Genomic DNA, 18,680 nt, shown 5'->3' with positions numbered 1-18,680 from the left:
ATTATATGTATTAAATCGATTGGGATTCCAATTCACAAAAGGTTCCAGACCAACTCCTTGAGTCCTCTGATGATATCTTCCAATGTTGTTCATAATAGACCTACATTCAGATGCTCTATGCCCAAACTTGTTGCATGCATAACAATTACCATTGAACTTATTGGATCCAGGTACATTGTTTATAAAGTAAGGAAAATTATTGTAGGGTTTGCTCCTACACACATTGGCAGTATGTCCTTCTTTAAGATAGTTAAAGCAAATAGGTTTAAACTTTTGCTTACCTTTATCTTTGAATGTCAGTTGCTTCTTCAATGCTTCAAAATTTGCACCAGAGGTCTCACCTACCTCATGATCAGAGAAACCAAGTCCATTGGTATTCTTTACCGGTTTGGATGATTCAAGCTTCTATTCTAGCTTGATAGTAATCTTGTTGAACTTAGCAAGTATTTCCTTTGACATAGAGAGTTCTTTGGAAATAGCACCATTGGATTCCTTCAAAGGTTGTATTCTCAGAGATAGCCATGTTTAGTTCACCTTGTACTTCTTCTCTTTCCATTTTTCTCTCATGAAGGTGAGTGGTAAGTACACTAATCTCTTGCATCAACTTGGAGATCTCATGATCTTTATCCTTAACCAAATCTTCAACTTTCCTCCAGTTCTCAAGCTCTTTACACATTCAGATAGTTAGTCCTTCCAACTCCTTTCTCAGGTTGGAATTTGATTCATTCAGCTTTTCAAATTCTTGAATTAGGGCTTCCATATTTGCTTCATCAGAAGAACTATTTTCTGATAGCTCCATCAGTTTTTCAGCATGCTCTCTTCTTTTTGCCTGAGAGGCCTTATATTTTACCATAAGTTCATCATAGGCTTTCTCAAACTGAGTGAGCCGATGAGTAAGTTCCATCATAGTGTATTCCCCCATATCTCTTTCCAAGTGGTTAAACTTATAGAAAAGCAGGCTCTGATACCAAGTGATGAATACTAAGAGGGGGGGTGAATTAGTATACCGAAAAACACTCTACTTGAACACTTAAACAATCTAGTAGTAAACCAATAAAATAGTTTGGAAAACAAACCAATTAGCACACATGCAAACCAAATAGAAAATAATGCATTCACCCAAAGAAGCACAAACACCATAACATAAGATATTTTGACGTGGAAACCCAAATGGGAAAAACCACAGTGAGATGAAACTCACAAGTAACTATTTGTAGAATAGGAACCAAACTGGTTAAGGTCAGATTGGTTAAGATCAGGCAATGTTCTTTACTAGAACAAATCTTGTTAGGAATCTTAATCTTTGTTAGGGGACAAGTCTGGTTAAAGACTACCTTCCTAGAGGATTTTAAATCCACAAATGTGAACCATCTTGTTAGAGGATTTACAAAAGGATTTTGGGCCTACCCAGTTAAGGGCTTCGGACTTGTTGAAGATGTGAGTGATCTAGCAAATAGCATAGATTGCTTGGTTAGATACTTAATAGCTCGTTCCTAATCCATTCCAGCATTACTTCTGTCTTCAGTAACCCTCACTCTGTTACAGCTCAGAGACTTGATCTTCTCAATTAAGATCGCACTTACAAAAACTCATCAACCACCTTAAACCCTAGCAACCCCCTAAAACCCTAGACATGATGTCCTTATAAAGGAATCTGATTTCATGTTGGTCCAATAGGATTACAATACAATTTCCTAGGTTCAATGCATCTAGACATATTTGGTAACATGACACAAAAAGCATTGCTAGAGTGTCAGCACCGCCAAACAATCGATGGATGGTTACTCATCACAAAATGTCGGTTGTTAACTCATCATAGAGTATTACCGGTTCATACAGAATACTGGTTTAAGAAAAATACTAGTTGCTGGTTTGAGAAAATCAAGACTGGGAAATATGAGTTGTGTTGATTCGTTCCTTCATACTGCTTGAGATCCTCGAACTGCTTGGGGTCTTCATACCACTTCAGATTGATAAACACTTTCTGCAAAACACCGATAGTCTAAGGACTAACACATGATACTAGTTAGGAACAATTACCGGTTGAGAATAATGCTTACATTCACAAAGTGATCTCATAACAAGTGTATGTTCATCAATGACAATCACAACATAATAATCCAAAATGCAAACACCAAGTGCAAGTGGTCCTAAAATAGGGCCCCAAGGATTTTTAACAGCCATAGGTAAAATGATATTCAAAGGTTGAGGGTTGATTACACTAGGGAAAGCAACACCATGTAATGTTAGGGCTTGACAAGTAGGAGATATAGGGAATACAAAAGAGGGAGTTGGAGGTCTACTCTTGGCTCTTGTTCTAGGTGTACAAGAGATTAAGAAGCTGGAATCTTGGAGTTTCTAAAAACAAAATCAATCACCCCTTCATGCCTTTGAGATCTCATATATCTTCTTGATTCAAGCCTGTTTATAATGTAGTACTTGCTTCAAATAGAGAGTCTTACTTATCTTATGATTCATCCTCTGGTTTTATTATCCAACTCCCCAGTAGAGTCACTAAAAAACTACTGGTTAACAAATTTAGCCTTTCATAATTTTATAATGAATGACTCATGTATTCCCTTAGTTTTATGAAAGACAAATAGAACCAACAGTTGGGTAATCCAGTGAATTGTTTACCCTCTGCATAAGGGTGGAACTTCCCATATGATGTTAAATGAATGTTTAAATAGACACAAATATTAACTCCACTTTTAACTAGAAAGTGAGAAACGACTTTTCACATTCATCAATCAACACCACATGAATGCCAAGAATATAAACACTCTATATGTAAACCAACATATTTACAATAAAAAATAACTATATTTCTCAGAATTTCTAATTATAGAAACAATAAATCATGGACTCTGATTGAGTCTCTCTCCTGTCTCACAAGACAAGGGGAATCATATCAATACAAAGATAACAAAAGAATTACTAATCACATTCATTCACAAATATATTGAAAGTGGATAATTAAAGAAGCAACAGATTCAACACAAACAAATTTATCTCAGCAAATATTCTCTTTCTGCATTCAAATACACAGATTTGAAAGTTGCTGAAAATGTCTAATTTTGTTCACTATTAAAATGCATGCATTGAAAATCTACAAGTATTTAAAACAAAGTCTGTCAATCTTTACAAAATTTCTCAGACCTTTTTTACGTCCTTTTTTAGAAATATATACCTAAACTTTCTACCCTAATCACTCGATAACCACAAAGTTACACTGCTCTGCCTGAGGGGAAGTTAAATAGTTTTTTTAAAAAAAACTAAATTATAAAACCATTTTTTGGCTAAAACCAATAGAAAGGAAAGAAAATGCAAGAACAATTATTCAATTCATGGAAAAGGGCAACTAGTTTGATTCTTCTTCCACTCTGTGAACGCCTTCGTGAATTGTTGGATGATAGGTTCATTTGGAATTCCTACGTGTAAAATACATTGTTGCCAAACCTATTTATCACAACGCACCTTACTTTACCAACATGGTTGTTCAAATGATGTATGCGTAAAAACAACAAGGATTCAATTTTAGCAATGGTAGAGAAATATTTCTTTGTGACCATTGTTGAATTCTTAACCATGCCAATTTACAATTCATAAGACTTTCTTATGGCATCAGTGGTGTCAATGGTTTGTCCATCCTCCTTCATATATTTCACTTTAATACATTTCAGATCATTAAGCATGTTTACGATCAATTTAGACAATTCTCGCCCAAGTTTAACAAATTCCTCATAGCCCTGTTTTATTACTGAATTGCTCCATTCAATGTTATTTTTGCAAATGTATAGAACATTGTCATCAAATCCTTGTAAAGGCTTTTTTGCACGGAATTTCATTACGCCATGCTTTTGAACTTCTTCCATGTGAGCTATTGTTTGAGTCCATTTGGCTTCTTTGTTCTTCCGGGCTCTTTTTTCCTTTCCCAATTGTCGGATAACTTTAGCATCGTCATCATACACCTTTCTCAAATGCCCAATGTATTATTTTCCCTCTTTCCTGACCGTATCCAACCATTCAAGGAACACCCCATGCACCATTTTATTCCTTTCTACTTCTTCTACCAACTTCTGATAGCTAGGGGATTTAGGATCAAAGAGTGTTGGTTCCATAGACAATGGCTAAGGATTTGGTTCCATAGACAATGGCTGAGGATTTGGTCCATTGTTTGCATCAATATATTCCTCCATTTGTTTCAAGGTTTCTTTCAGTTCTTTTTAATCTTTTTCATCCTTCCAGGTCCTAGTTATGATCTTTTTCATGGAAACTTCAAGATGAAGAACATATGTGGCCTGAGAAGCAGTACCAATATTCACCTTTTCGACAGTGAAATGCTGGACTGTAGGGTCCTCTATTTTCTCATCTTTCAGTGGACATGCTATCTCTACAGTCCAATTCCCATTGTCAGCAACAAAGTAAATTCTTGAAATGGTTTTCAATTTCTTCACTTTGGCAGTCTTCCCCAAGCATTTGCTCACCATATCTTCCAAAGGAACCGAAGCTAGAACTACATTTCTTTTCTTTCTATTCAAGTTATTTTCTAACCAAAGAGGCCCACTACCAACTTAAGTTTCATTAGAGTCAGCTACAGTTTCTTTTTCTTTCCTTACTACCAATGTAGTATTAGTATTTGCCAAAATATCCACCTACTGAGTGTCATTTGTATCACTAACATTTAGCACCTCCAAGTTTGGATGAGTTGAAGGATCTTCCATATTAGTAGAGGCTTCTAAATCAACTACCACTAAATACACAAGAGATTCTTAGCTATGCTTCTAGTTCTAGCCCTGGTAATCCTTGTAGGAACTAGTTCTCTTTTGATCTCCACCGGCCTGGCACTCTGACCAACTTTAATCTATGTTCTGGATAATCCTATAACACAAGCTGTAACCCAAGAGTTAGCCAATGGGACTTCTGAGGATGAGTTTGAACCTTTCTTAGAGCCCTTTCCCATTCTTTACTCCCTTAGCCATTTCTCAATTCTTCTGATAACTCGGAATGTCCTTGTTTGGATATGGTCTTCCTCATCTTTTTCCCAATCCACTTCTGGATTGACTCTGTTTTGCCTATCATCCACAAAGTAAGGATCCTTGAGTTCACTGTCATCATCCTTGACATTAGCAATGTTCATTTTCAACTTAAAGGCCATGACCTGTTGCAGGGAAAACCTTTGATGTGTCGTCTTCCTAACTTCAAACTCATTGGAACAATCAACTCAAAAATCCTCAATATCTAGCACATGGATAAAATCTTTTATGAATGTCAGATGAGCGGTGGAAAACCCCTTAGCATCAAAGTTTTCTCATCGACCATATAATGGAAAATTTAATTTCTTAAATTGAAGTTCCAATTTCAAGGCATCAGAGACACTGCTACAAATAAAATAAGTTAATTCAATTGGAAATAAGACTCATGATTGATGTCTAGCTCTGTACTTTGTATCAATATAGGCCAGCTACCTACATATCTCAATTAAAATCTATCCTTTAAATGCATATCTAGGCAGCTTGTATGGTTCTCCTTCAAAACCCCCTACCCTTAGGTAAGTAAACTTGGGAAATTGTATGAAAAAGCTATTGTAAGTACCAATAAAATGCATAGATTCATCTGACAATTGTCTAGGAATGTTTCCCTTTAGTTCATATACCATCCTGCCTAGGAATATGTCATGCAGTTTACGATAATTTTTATAGGACCTTTGTTGTTGAAGATGCAGATGATATTCAAATATTCTCATATCATCCACCCATGCTTCATGGTACAAACCTAGCCACGATCTAATGCATGCCAAGAAATATAGAATGTATGATGACATATAGAATTTTTTGTTACCGAAGCAACTCAAACCTTCATGCAACCTGTCTACAATTAGTTCCTCCCAGTCAATATATCTTTTCTCACCAAAAATTACCTGTATGAAGAAATACATCTAATCTTCCCAATAAAAGTCAATTTGGTTCCCTCTCACTCTATGTAATAGAATGACTATGTCCCTAACTTCTTTGATCAAATGTTCCCAGGTCAATGGACTTGGTAGTTGGGAACCTCCTCTTTGAAATTTTAATAGCCAGTTCCTTGCAATAACATTCCTATAGAATGATTTCTTTTCTGAGAAAAGCCCTTGTGATTTACAGACCATCCAATCCTCATATTGTTCCTTCTCTAGTATTTTCATAATGGCAATAACAACCTCCTGACTAACCCTAAGCAAAACCTCACCATCTATGCTTCTTACACATCTCTCAACAAGGTCATATCTATTCATCAATTCTAGAACTAGCTCAGGACATGGCACCATTAGAGGGAAAGTTAACACTTCCACTAACCCACTATCCATAATCCTCTGCATTAAGGGAGAGCCACTAGGATTTCATGTCCTTTCATGAAATTCATCTAGGTCTACTGATCGTAGAAAAGTGTCCCCATAACTCCGGAAAAGTACAAACTAACCAAGACTATTGGTCTATCTTGGGCAATTTAGGTCTCATTTTAAATTTACCAATAGAAAGAAAATACAACAAGGGAGACAAATTAAACCAACTGAACAACCAAGCAAAGCTTCCAATTTAAGAAATCACAAGTATGAGGAGAATATTTTGAACTCACCTCTCGTGCAGAGCTTAGAATCTAAAGAGACAAGAATAGAAAATATCGCTTGTGTAAATCCCTTACTTACCAAATTAGGCAAATGCAGAAGGTAAGTATTTTTTTTAATTTTTTAAATCAAGCAAATCTCATGAACAGGCTTAAAAATCAGTCAATCGATTTGATATAATCATAACTGCATGCTTATCTTTGCCAAATTATTCCAAAAAGACTTAATTCTTACAATTCATTAATTACAAGTATTTTCCCACCAATCCTTCTCTAAAATAATTATTCTCAAGTGTGGCTCTTCATCATGACTCATTCCCTCGAAGTTCAGCCTTTAAATCCTGAATATTCCCTTTATACTGATGCTTTGTCATTTTCATACCTGCCACCTTTATGTCCAAGGATAATTACTCATTGAACTTTGAACTTTGAACCCTCTGAGAAGTAGTTCATACTTCAAGTTCAAAATAACAGAATAAGGACAAACCAAGATAGAGACACCGCAAGGCCATGACTTACGTGTTACAAAGACAAGACTTAGAAAAGACTCAACTTTCTCAACAATGAACTTGAACTTTGAACTTTGAAAAGGTTCAATAGTTCAAGTTCAATGACAATTGACACTAAGACCGTTAACTTCTAATTAGAACAAATCCATGACACAACATGCTCCACTTGAACCTGAACCTTGAACTTTGAAAAAGGTTCAACTAAGAGGTTCAGTTAAATGAAAAAGGTTCAACTAAGAGGTTCAGTTAAAAAAAAAACTTAATAAGACCAAAACCGAGAATTACACAAACCTAGACTAAATAAACACTTCCTATTTTAAATAACATGAGAACAAAAATGCCTCAAGAAAATGAGGAGGGTAACAACATGTATACACTGAGAAGTAAAAAATGAGTATATATCCATTAACTCTGAATTAAACTAGGATGTAGGTGCAAAATGATAAGCCACATAGTAATCCCATTGATCCAACACTACGCCTTGCTTTGGACGACTGTCTTTCAAAATATCGTGACCATATGACCCTAATAGATTCTTCTCAAAATTCTCATATTTACCAAGTGATTTTAAAAGAGGAGCATGTGCCTCCAATATCCTTGACTTACACTGTTCAAGAACTTCTATCTTAAATTCTATTATAAAAATGCAAGATTGCAAACTACTAAAATTGTCTCCTCCCAGCAAATATTCATTCATAATCACTTCTTCACCCAAGGCCAATATTTTATTCAAATTTATACATTTCTTGGCAAAGTCTCTAATACTATACTCACTTCCTAATATGTTGACCAATCTCTTATTTATTTCTCTATTTTGAGGATCTTTTCATAAATTCCTATTGTACACTATAGGAAAAGTCTTACCTTTGAAACATTCTCTTTTGCCCAAGACTTTCTAGTGATAGCTACTTTCCTTATTTAAATAACAGTTCTTACATCACCCTATGGAAGTGATGATGTGGAAGGCAATGTGTCATCTATTTTTGAATCCAAAGGCTTCTCCATTTCCACAAGAAATTGTTTATATTGATCCAACTGTGCCTTTACCTGTAGTTGAGAATTATTCTCTTTCTCCATTCTACTCCTTACGATGCTAGTAGAAAAATATAAAGTATGAAGCTCTCCCCTCTTTATTTTCTTTCCCAACCTGGCCTATGACACTTGGTATTTCAAAGGGCCCTCTCCTTCTATCTCCACAAGAGCTGCAATATTGGAAATTACATCACCTTAGCCAGTTCTAGACAAATGGTGAATTGTCTTAGCCTTCTTTGTTTTATTTAGTTCCTCTATAATAGCCTACTACAATGTCATTTTAGGTAGTACTAATTTATGTTTCTTATCAAAAGTGAAGGTTAGCCATTGTGATGTTCCCTCATCTATGTTCCCTTCTTCAGTTGTTATTTGTGTAGTCACCCTTCCAGCTTCATGTGATGACTCTTCCTTATTTTTCTCTTCTTCTTCAACTTGTGTATCGAAAGGAGCTTGGTCCTCTTCCTAAGTAGGAAGTCCTAGTATAACAAGTTGTTGTTGCTACTGAAGCATTTGTTTAGCCAAGTTTTCCTATAGACCACCATCAATATCAAGTTGTTGTTCATATTCTTCTAACTTCTCGCTTGCTCATTGAGTTCCTTAATTCACTCTTCTATTTTTTGTTCGTTATCTCCACCTGCAATATCTTTGAACTATTTTTTTACATCTTATGGAGTAAGAACCAACCTTTCATCATGTTCTTCAGCTTGTCTTTGTTCAGTTTCTTCTTCTTAATCCTGATGTTGTTCTTGTAGACCCTTATCATCTACATCCATATGAGATACCTACGAAAGTTTGGATACTTTTTGTGCAATAGGATCCTTTCATTTCTCCACACTAGAAGGATTTGTTATCTTTCTCTACTTTTGTTGTACCTTCTTTGGTGTTGGCTCAGCTTCCTCTTGGTCTGATTCAGACTCCACATTATGAATAGTTTATGTTTTAGTTATAGGAGTCATTATAGGTGAAGGCATTTGTGAAGCAATAGAAGATGGAGTAAAAGTTGGTTTAGCCAATGGTGGAGGTGGTGTTGAAATATTAGCAGAAACATACATGGTTGATGTGGTTGTTGGTGTTGTTATGGTAGTAGTGGTAGCAGTGATAGTTGGGGTAGTAGTTGTAATAGGAGTAGTGGAAGCACCAGAGGGTGGAGAATCTTGAGAAGGATATTCTACTATTACTATAACACCCTCAATGGAAGGCCTAATAGGGTGAATCTTTGCTTGTGGTTTGGCCCCTAGGCCCGTTGTTATCCCCAAGCTTACCTGTTTTGCCAAATATTCCGCTTCTTTAATTTTCTCAACTAATTTCTGCTTCAAATCCTATGTAGTCAAAGGAATTTCAGCTTCATCATCGAGATTTGTGGATTTTTTCTTCCTTGAATCTAATTTAGTCCTTCTCGTATACTCCTTATGTACCCTAGATTGAGGATTATTAGTAGGGATATTCTTATGTTTACCTTTGGAAGCAGTAGGTTTAATCCTAAAACTTAACAACTTTCTTGTTCTATCTATTACTTCTTGAGAAATTGTATCAATATCTTCTACCTCCTATTGTGACCATCTAATTGGAGGGAGCAACCTCTTATCTATCCCTGTCTCCTTATACATCAGATCTAGAAAAATGCCATCTTAATGCAATTGTTTGGGTATATTAGTTTCAATACCAAATTCTCTTATTTGTGGAACAGTGAGGCAATGATAATATTTCTCCCTTTCCTCAAATCTATCCTAAAGATTGGCCCAAAAGTCCTCTAGGGCAAGACGATGTCATTCATATACTTTTGGCATAATTGGTCCTTTAAATTTATTAGTAAAGTTGTCTTAAATATTTAAAAGGCTTTAGTTGTAGTTCTTGTTATTCTTTCTTAGTAGCCTCAGCCACATGAATTGTCTGACATCACAAACACCCCCACTTCTATACTAGCTCTATCACCTTCTTGCTTAGCCTAAATATGGTATCATGTGTTAACCTTATAATAACAGGGAATAAGAATGCGTCATTGATTCTCTTGTAGTGAAACCTAGATTCTTTCAATGACAATTGTGTATAATATTCCCATACAACATTCTATCCTTCTTCTTCTTCAAATTTGCCCTTGGTCTGCAGCCCTGGAAATTGACTTGATCTAGCTATAACTTAAATAACATAAGATGTGAATAAGAATTTCTTTGTACTATGCACTTCTCTAAGCTAGTCTCTAATATTATCTGATAATATTTTCTTGTATGAACAAGAAAAATGGACAACCAACCCAGGAGTTCGGGAAGCCAAACCTCCGACGTGATAACTTGAAGGACAAACAATCACTTCAGGAGTCTGGGAACTCAGGTTTTTGAAGTGATGTTTTGAAACAAAACAAAAATACAAACTGAGGAGTTTGGGAACCCAAACTTCCAAACAAGGCACTTAAAACAAACAAAAGGTCACCTCGGCAGTTCGGGAACCTGAACTTCCGAAGTGGCCAAAGTAAAAAATAAAAAACAAAAGAAAAACTAATAGGAAAAAAAGGACAAAAACCAAAAAGGGGGAACCATATTTTCATGAGAATGAAAATAATGGGACTAGATATGCAAGGCATAACATGACCCCACAAAAGGTAATGCAAAATTGATTTTTTATTAGCATTTTATAGATGCAAAGGAGACTCCATTGAAAGTATGATTTAGAAATAGAGAGGTTCTATCCAACAAATTTTGATATAAGAGTGTTTGATCTAACTCTCTTCAATTAATTACTTCAAATGAGACCTCTTAAATCTTAAATGATTATATATTTAAAAAAATGTATGATTTTAGCAAAAATCAGGATGTACTAAAAAGTGGGAACCAATATTGTGAGTTAACCTTGATGTAGAAAGCTTTATGAATGTTCAAGAAAGTGATTCCATTCAATGAAAGAGTGAAGAGAGAGAGAGTGAAAATAAGGTCCAAAAGGGTTATATGAAAGGAAAGGAAGTTCTCCCAATGTTGGTGCTAGCCCTAGAGAGGCATTACACTACTTGAATAAGCAAGTGTAATGTCTCAACTGTCACCTTCAATCATGGATATTCACAAGGTGAATGTGTGATAGAGACATCTTCATAATGCACATATGTCCATGCATAATTTGGACAAAAATGGTCAAAAAAATAGGTATGAAAAATATCAGGGTGGGCTAATAGGATGGGAGTTTGATCATTGTCTTTAATTCATCTAAAGTGAAGGGCTATGCGAAGTGAAATTGCACGAGGTACAATTTACAATGTTATAGCAATACAATAATATTTGTTAAGACTTTTATGAGGCTAATCAATAAAAATGTTAATTTGCAAACTTAGATAAAGTACAATGACCCTATTGAAGAGATAACTCCAGCTCGATGAAATAGAAATAGAAATAGAAATAGAAATAGAAAGGGAATGATAAATAAAGACAAAGATAGATTAGATACATATATTGTTTGCATGTGGTAGATCTATGGAGGCTTTCTTGCATCTCTAATTCCCTAGGTGTAATCCTTTGTTTATTTTGTTTAAGATAGGAAAGAGTGTCATAATGGGGAAATAAAGGCTGAGAGTCGAATCCACCACCTTCATCTCCCTTAAAAATAATGTTGAAGTCTAGGATATCTTTCAAAGGGAGGATTACCTTATTTTTTAGAGTCAAGAAAGGCAAAGACAAGGCATTGTCATTAGAGTTCATGAATAGTTAAAGGGAATATAGGGTTCAAGTGGGTAGTATCATAATTAAGATCATGGAAGAACTCATTGCAGTATTCATAGGCCTAATTTGTGAAGGAGAGAAGGCCCCCAACCTTAGCTAGAAACAACCATATGAAGACTATCTTAAAATGTTCATAGAGGATGGAAAAGAGATTGAACGCCACAAAAATGAGTTTAGTAGAGATGATTTGCCTCCTCCATGAGGAATCATGCTATTATATCAAAAAAACTTTACACTTGTGGTTAGGTTTGCAAACTTTGCCACTAAGGGAGCTTATCCTCTATTATGCTAGGGGTTAACTTTTTTCTATTTATAATTTTTGTTTGGAAACCACCCCTCCTTTGGATCCTACCCCTACCCAAAATGTGTTTCCCCTAGTTCAAAACCCCAACCTCTCTTTGAGTCAAGGGGCCATAAAAAATAGCCTTTGTAGAAGACTTCCCCTCTTGGTCAAAATCCATTTTGTTGAAAATATCCTTGCTTTTATCCATTTAAAATAAAAAATTATATTTGGGTAGTGAGACCCCACTCCTAATTGTAGAATTATACCCTACAAACCACTTTCCCAACCCACATAGTAAAGGAATAATGTTTCTAAATCCTCTAGGTAGAAGCAAAAATGCTAAACTAGGTATGAGGAAAGCTACTCAAATCCACTATATGAAAATAGTCTAAATGTAACACTGAACTCTCTTCTTCAACTATTGATATTTTAGATGGGGGATGTGTAAAGGAATATATCACGACCTTCTTAGGGCAAAAGAGGTTTGTTAGACTTGCTAAACTTATAATTGTGCCAAATATTGTTGCTACACTTGGAAAAAAAACCTTGAATATGATAACAAGATACAGTCTGAAGACTCCATTTCTAATGAAGAAGTTAGTGAGGAAAGTGAGAAAGCATTGGAGGAATTACTACACCTAATTCCTGGAGACTCTCTCTACCATTCTCCATCCTATAATACTCACTTAGGGGAAGCCGTGAAAAGGCTTAATACTCAAAAAAAAATTGTTGTGATGAGGATGAATAGGAACAACAAGATAAAGAGGCCACGAGCAAGGAGTAAAACTAGGAGATTTTAGTAGTTGAACTTGAAGACCTTACGGCCTAGATTCGAATTTTAAAAAATTCATAAGAATGCATGAAATGTGAGAAAAACAAAGAAAGAATAATGAGCTTGGAGAGAGCCATGGAAACGTTAGTGAGACTCAACAACAATCTCATGCGCAAAACATTAATTGGGATGGCCATAATGGATACCAAAGTCAAGAGAAAGGCAAAGAAGAACGAACAAAAGAACAGGTTTGAGGATGAAAGGAAAGAAAAATTGTCGGAGGCAACTCTTGTGCATATGATTGAATATTGAGACTCCATTTTTTAAAGTCTTTTATGTTTATAATGTTGTTTTCTATTTAGGTACCATTGTTGTCTTTGGATTATGTTTACTAATTTACTATAATTACTATTTGTAGCCAGTTAGTTCATTTGTGTTTTTTGTTGACTTGGTCTCCGAGCCTTCCGTTTTATTTTACTTTCCAATAATTGGGAACCCTTCCCCACTCATATTAATCAAAGCAAGAGTTTCAACATCCTTCACGACCTTATTCAAACCTTCTAATAGCACTATATGAATTATATCAAATTTTCCCATATGCATACAACAGATAGCTTCCTGTCTAGAATAGTAACAGTTTGTTGTTACTTGTCACAAAACTATTTAGGCACTTTGGCAATAAGAATGCAGGCAGTATTGATCTGGCGAAGGCCCAACTCAGTGCGATCTTTGTCATATAAAACATTTAACAGATCTCCATAAAATGGGTGCACACTATCTAGGCGGGAAATAATCTATAATAGCAAAAACCTTATCATGTAAATTTTGTGGTGCATGGTCACTACATTTTCCATAAAATTATGACCACAAAATCCTTTCCCGAGGGAACCATCGTTATATTCTTTATATTATACTGCACCATTTTTTTTCTCTCTTTGGTTGTGGTTTTTTTACAACATGCACGCATGATTTAAATGTAGTACTGAATTTAAATACATTACTGATTGCAATTAACTTTTGAAAAATACCTTTGACATGAAAAGAATCAACAAAGGGTTCCCAATGTATTTCAATGCCCATATAAAAAAGGTGATTTAAAAAGCAATAGTGAAAGCACTAGAAAGAATCATATTGGAAATTTCTTGCTAGATCTGGATTGAATTCATGTCATGGTCAATCTTTTTTCATTGAGTTATGTGCATTTATTGATTCATTTTGATGATGGATCATAAAGTGTGATCCGAAATGTTGATGATTAAAAATCTTGCACACAATCAAATACAGAAATTACATGCATTATGTTGATCTTGTCAAATTCATAAAGCTATTTTCTTTTGCTCCACACACTCTTGTATTATATGTTTAAAAATTATGTAGAAGATAGAACAAAAAATTTCAATACATTTTCAATATTTGTTTTTCATTTTTCAAACACAGATTTCTGAGTGAATCTTCTTTAAGTTATAAGATATTTGAACTTTAGGTCTTATACAATTATCATTTACATTTATTACATTTAGAGTTTCAGTAAATAAAAACTCATTGAAGTTATAATCTATCTATGTAGAAGCATCATAACCGTCAACACCAACATCCAATGTCTTAATTTGAATTGGATTATTAGCATTGTAATTATCATTATAATAGGGGCATCCAAAAATACTTCAATCTTTTTCAATTGTGATATTAATGAAGAAATATTTTATGTTCAATAATATTATGAACCTTCAAACCAATAAATTTTCATTATATTAAAAAGTAAATAAAAGATTAGAGGTGGATACTAAGCATCACAACTTATAAGAAATACAACTTATTTTCATTATATTATAATATTATTGAAAAAAATGACAAAATTAATAAAATAATTTTCTTAACTAATAAAATTTGAAAAGAGGTTAGAAACATAGAACACTTGTTTTAGATATAATACTCATACAACATATATATGAAAACCATACAACATGTCAACGCCATCTAAATGAAATGTTGCAATTCAATCTAAATAAGCATAGATTAATTATAGTAAGAGATAAATCATTACAAAAAAACAAAAAGGTTTTGTGACTTACTAAAAGTCTACATTAAAGAGAGAATTTCATTTTCAGGTAATGAAAACTCTTTTCTTTTTAGATTTCTACTGGGTCAACAAAAACTTTAAATATTTGATGCTTGACCTCCTTGTCACAATGTGTAAAACCATCTCCAAATATATAAAAGAATTCTACTCCTCTGGTACTATTGATGCATATATTCTCCTAATCAAACAAAACATTATTTGGTTTGAACAATTCTCTTTTCAATTCCTTCAATAACTTATTCTTGAGTTTGGTGATGTGATTTATTGCCTCTTTTTCTAAACAATGTCGATTATCACCCATATAACAAGAAATAGCTGAGGCAATTTTCCTATGGAGCCTCTCATCCTACATAAACATTAGAAATATGTTAATATTTAATATATATTAAAATTTATATCTATATTTAATGTTAATGAAAAAGGGAAAAATAATCAAAACCTCAAAATCATGGATATCATCAGTTAACCGCATACACACTCGCATGAGATGATAGAATCTAGACGTATAAAGGTATATCTTCTCATTATCATCATCACACAAAATGTGAGATGCCAACAAGCAAGTATGTACCAATATTGGTCCAAATGATACAAAATTTTCAGCAAACTTTATGTACTCATTATAGGTGGGAAAATATCTAGTTATTTTCCATCGTGCTTCCTCAAAGCGAGCTTCTATATAATCTACCCACTAAATGACAATACAATATACATGTTAAATCTATTTCAATATTTTTTTCCATGATCTATATAACTAATTCTATTTTTGAATATGATCAAAATCTATTTTTGTAGGGATACAAAGTACATATAATAATATTAAATTTATTGTCTTAATTTCATAGAACCTAAGTATAATGTCAAACCTACAAATAACTAATAATTATTTTTATTGGTAGTAATATATTACTTTTTAGTATAAACTACAATAATTTTATTTATTTTTGGTGAAATATACATAACAACATGATAAATATAAGTTGGTGTGTTGTTACTTCTTTGGGATACTATATGATTAATGCATTAGCAAGTCTAAAATAACAATATAATTTAGTAATTTTATTTTGGTTCTCTATTTAATCATATTAATATCCATCAATCATCGAAATCAAGAATATTGTTAACTTTCTAGGTAAAAAATGTCACCTACTTCATTACTCAACCCTTAATTTCTTTTTGTTAGTTTCATAAGGTTCCATTTCTATAAGATCTAATTATGTGGACAACAAATTTAGCTTGATTTCTAATGGCTCTAAAATTTCACTAATCTAGCATCTAATCTAGTATTTATTTCACTAATCTAGCATCTAATCTAGTATTTATTTCACTAATCTAGAATTTAATCTAGTATTTATTTCATAATTTTTTTCTTATATAATGTACGTTATGTATTAAAAAATAAATTAAAATCTTGGGTCTTGAAGAAGTATACATACTGCTTTTGTAACAAAAGGCATCATGTCACGTCCTTGCTTTTTAGTAGCATCACTTGTTAATTCATGAACTATTTTGAAAACAAATTCAATGCATAACTTGAGGTTGTTTGGAATGTCTTTAATAATAGAAACATCCCAACCTTGAGAAATGGCATCTGTAATACATTTGAGTTGCTCAAGTGTTGCATAATCATCAAAAATGTCATCCAAGAGTGTGACAACACATGTGATTTTTGTCATAGCAATTCTACTTCTAGAAAGCTCCAATTTATCTGTTGCAGGAACTGCCCAAGGTAGATATTCCATTGTTCGCTCCCTTGTTGCAACTAGCTTGGAGATGCCTGAATTCTCCCACCAACTACAACACAAATGAAGTTTTATAAAAAAAATTAAAAAAATTCAAATAAATTTTAATTAATATAAATTTATAAGATTTATAAACTATTTAAAAATCATTTATATTGAAATGTAAATTATATTTTAAAATTGAAATCATTCAATAGAAATTATAGTGTTGAGAATAAGCTTTAAAAAAATATTCATTATTCATTCAATTTATTGTTATATATTTATAGAAATAAATATCTTATACAATTATTTAAAACAATCTTATAAATTAGGATACAATGGTATCATTATATTATACACTACAATAGAGAAAAGTTGGATGAATAGTGAACCTCAACACAAACATTATTATATTTCAATCCGGTTTAATTCTATTCAATTTGTTTAAAAGAATGAGATATCTTGTGTGCATTATTCAAGTATTAAAGAATGGAGTAACATGTCTTAGAATATTACAAGAAATAAAACACTTCAAGTATCTCTTTGTTACCTTGAGAGTTCTTTCATCTCTCATTTTTACTGAAATTGTAGTATGTTAAAATCCAATTTTGCGAGCTCTAAAATTCTTTTGTCTATCAACCTAAAGAAAACAATTAAATCTTATAGTTAACATATATAAACTTCAAATATCTTAATAAAACAACAATATTTTAATTATACCTTTGCTTGTCTAACGCATATATTTGTATGAAATTTGATGCCTCCCATTGAATAAAGGTACGCGACCATTCATATATGAGAGCATACTCCACCTATAAAATGAAAATTAAATATTTAAAAAAAAGTTAAAAATCATATATCAATTTGTGCTTTTCTACTATACATACATTGATCAGTATCTTAAATATGCTAAAATAATTGAAAAAAAAAATCAACTTATTACCTCTTTCAGAAAACTTCTCTTATATGTATCCCTAGAATTTTCTAATAAGTTTGTTAGATATACAGTGCTAAAGGCTTTGGCCTCTTCCATAACAATTTCTCCAGGAAATGCTAAACCAGAAACTCTTAAAAGATTGAGCATCCTCTTCCTTAATATTATTTTCATCGTTATCATTGTTCCCTCCATGAAAAGTGAACTGCCCATTATTGTCCTTGAAATTCTTCAATGTATCTTCTCATTATCCATAAAAACAACCAATTAATCGTGTTTCTAAATATGCAAATAAGAGGTATTAATGATATCAATTTTCACAATCTATATCGATTTTTGTTGATGTTTCCGAATTCGATTATGTATGTTTTCTTGCATCAACATTTCAGTTCACAATCTATATCAATTTTTGTTGCTGTTTCCGAATTCGATTATGCATGCTTTCTTGCATCAAAATTTCAGATCACACCCTGTGATCCATCATCATGATATTAGAGAGCTCCATTTTCTACATCTTGAGCTCTCTAACATGCTGATGATGAATCACATAATATGATCTAAAATGTTGATAGAAAAAACACAGAATCAAATTAAAAAATAATAACAAGAATAAAAAAATAGAATATATCATAACTATTATTTGTGTACCTGCAGAGACATCATAACGATGTAGTCGAAGAAGTCTGAGTCCTAAAACTGTGGCATTCAGATTCGGTCTACAACTTTCACATCCCAATCCTATCCCCACACTTCCATCCCAAGCTCTCACCCACAAATTAACTCTCCTTGTTAATCTTTCCAAGCTTGCATAATCCATTGCAAATGAAAAATAGCAATGGATTCGGTCTACAACTTTCACATCCCAATCCTATCCCCACACGTACATTGCTATTTATAGTGCTTTTTTAGTGTAAATTCAGGGTACTGTGGACGTGTTATTTGAATGCTCTTGTATGTGCAATCTGCTGCTGTTTTTGACAGCTTAGGTCGCTGGTGTTTTTTCTTTGATCAACGGATGACATATGGAAACACTATTTTTGTC

At 33.3% G+C, this 18,680-nt stretch overlaps 1 pseudogene; it reads right to left on the bottom strand.

The window, feature by feature from the left end:
• Positions 1–14,964: 14,964 nt before the first annotated feature.
• On the bottom strand, positions 14,965–18,455 carry LOC131857002 (alpha-humulene synthase-like; annotated as a pseudogene).
• Between the last annotated feature and the right edge of the window lie 225 nt (positions 18,456–18,680).

This window comes from Cryptomeria japonica, chromosome 7, assembly GCF_030272615.1.
Source record: "Cryptomeria japonica chromosome 7, Sugi_1.0, whole genome shotgun sequence".
NCBI lineage: Eukaryota > Viridiplantae > Streptophyta > Pinopsida > Cupressales > Cupressaceae > Cryptomeria > Cryptomeria japonica.
This window is presented reverse-complemented; position numbering and strand designations above follow the sequence as displayed.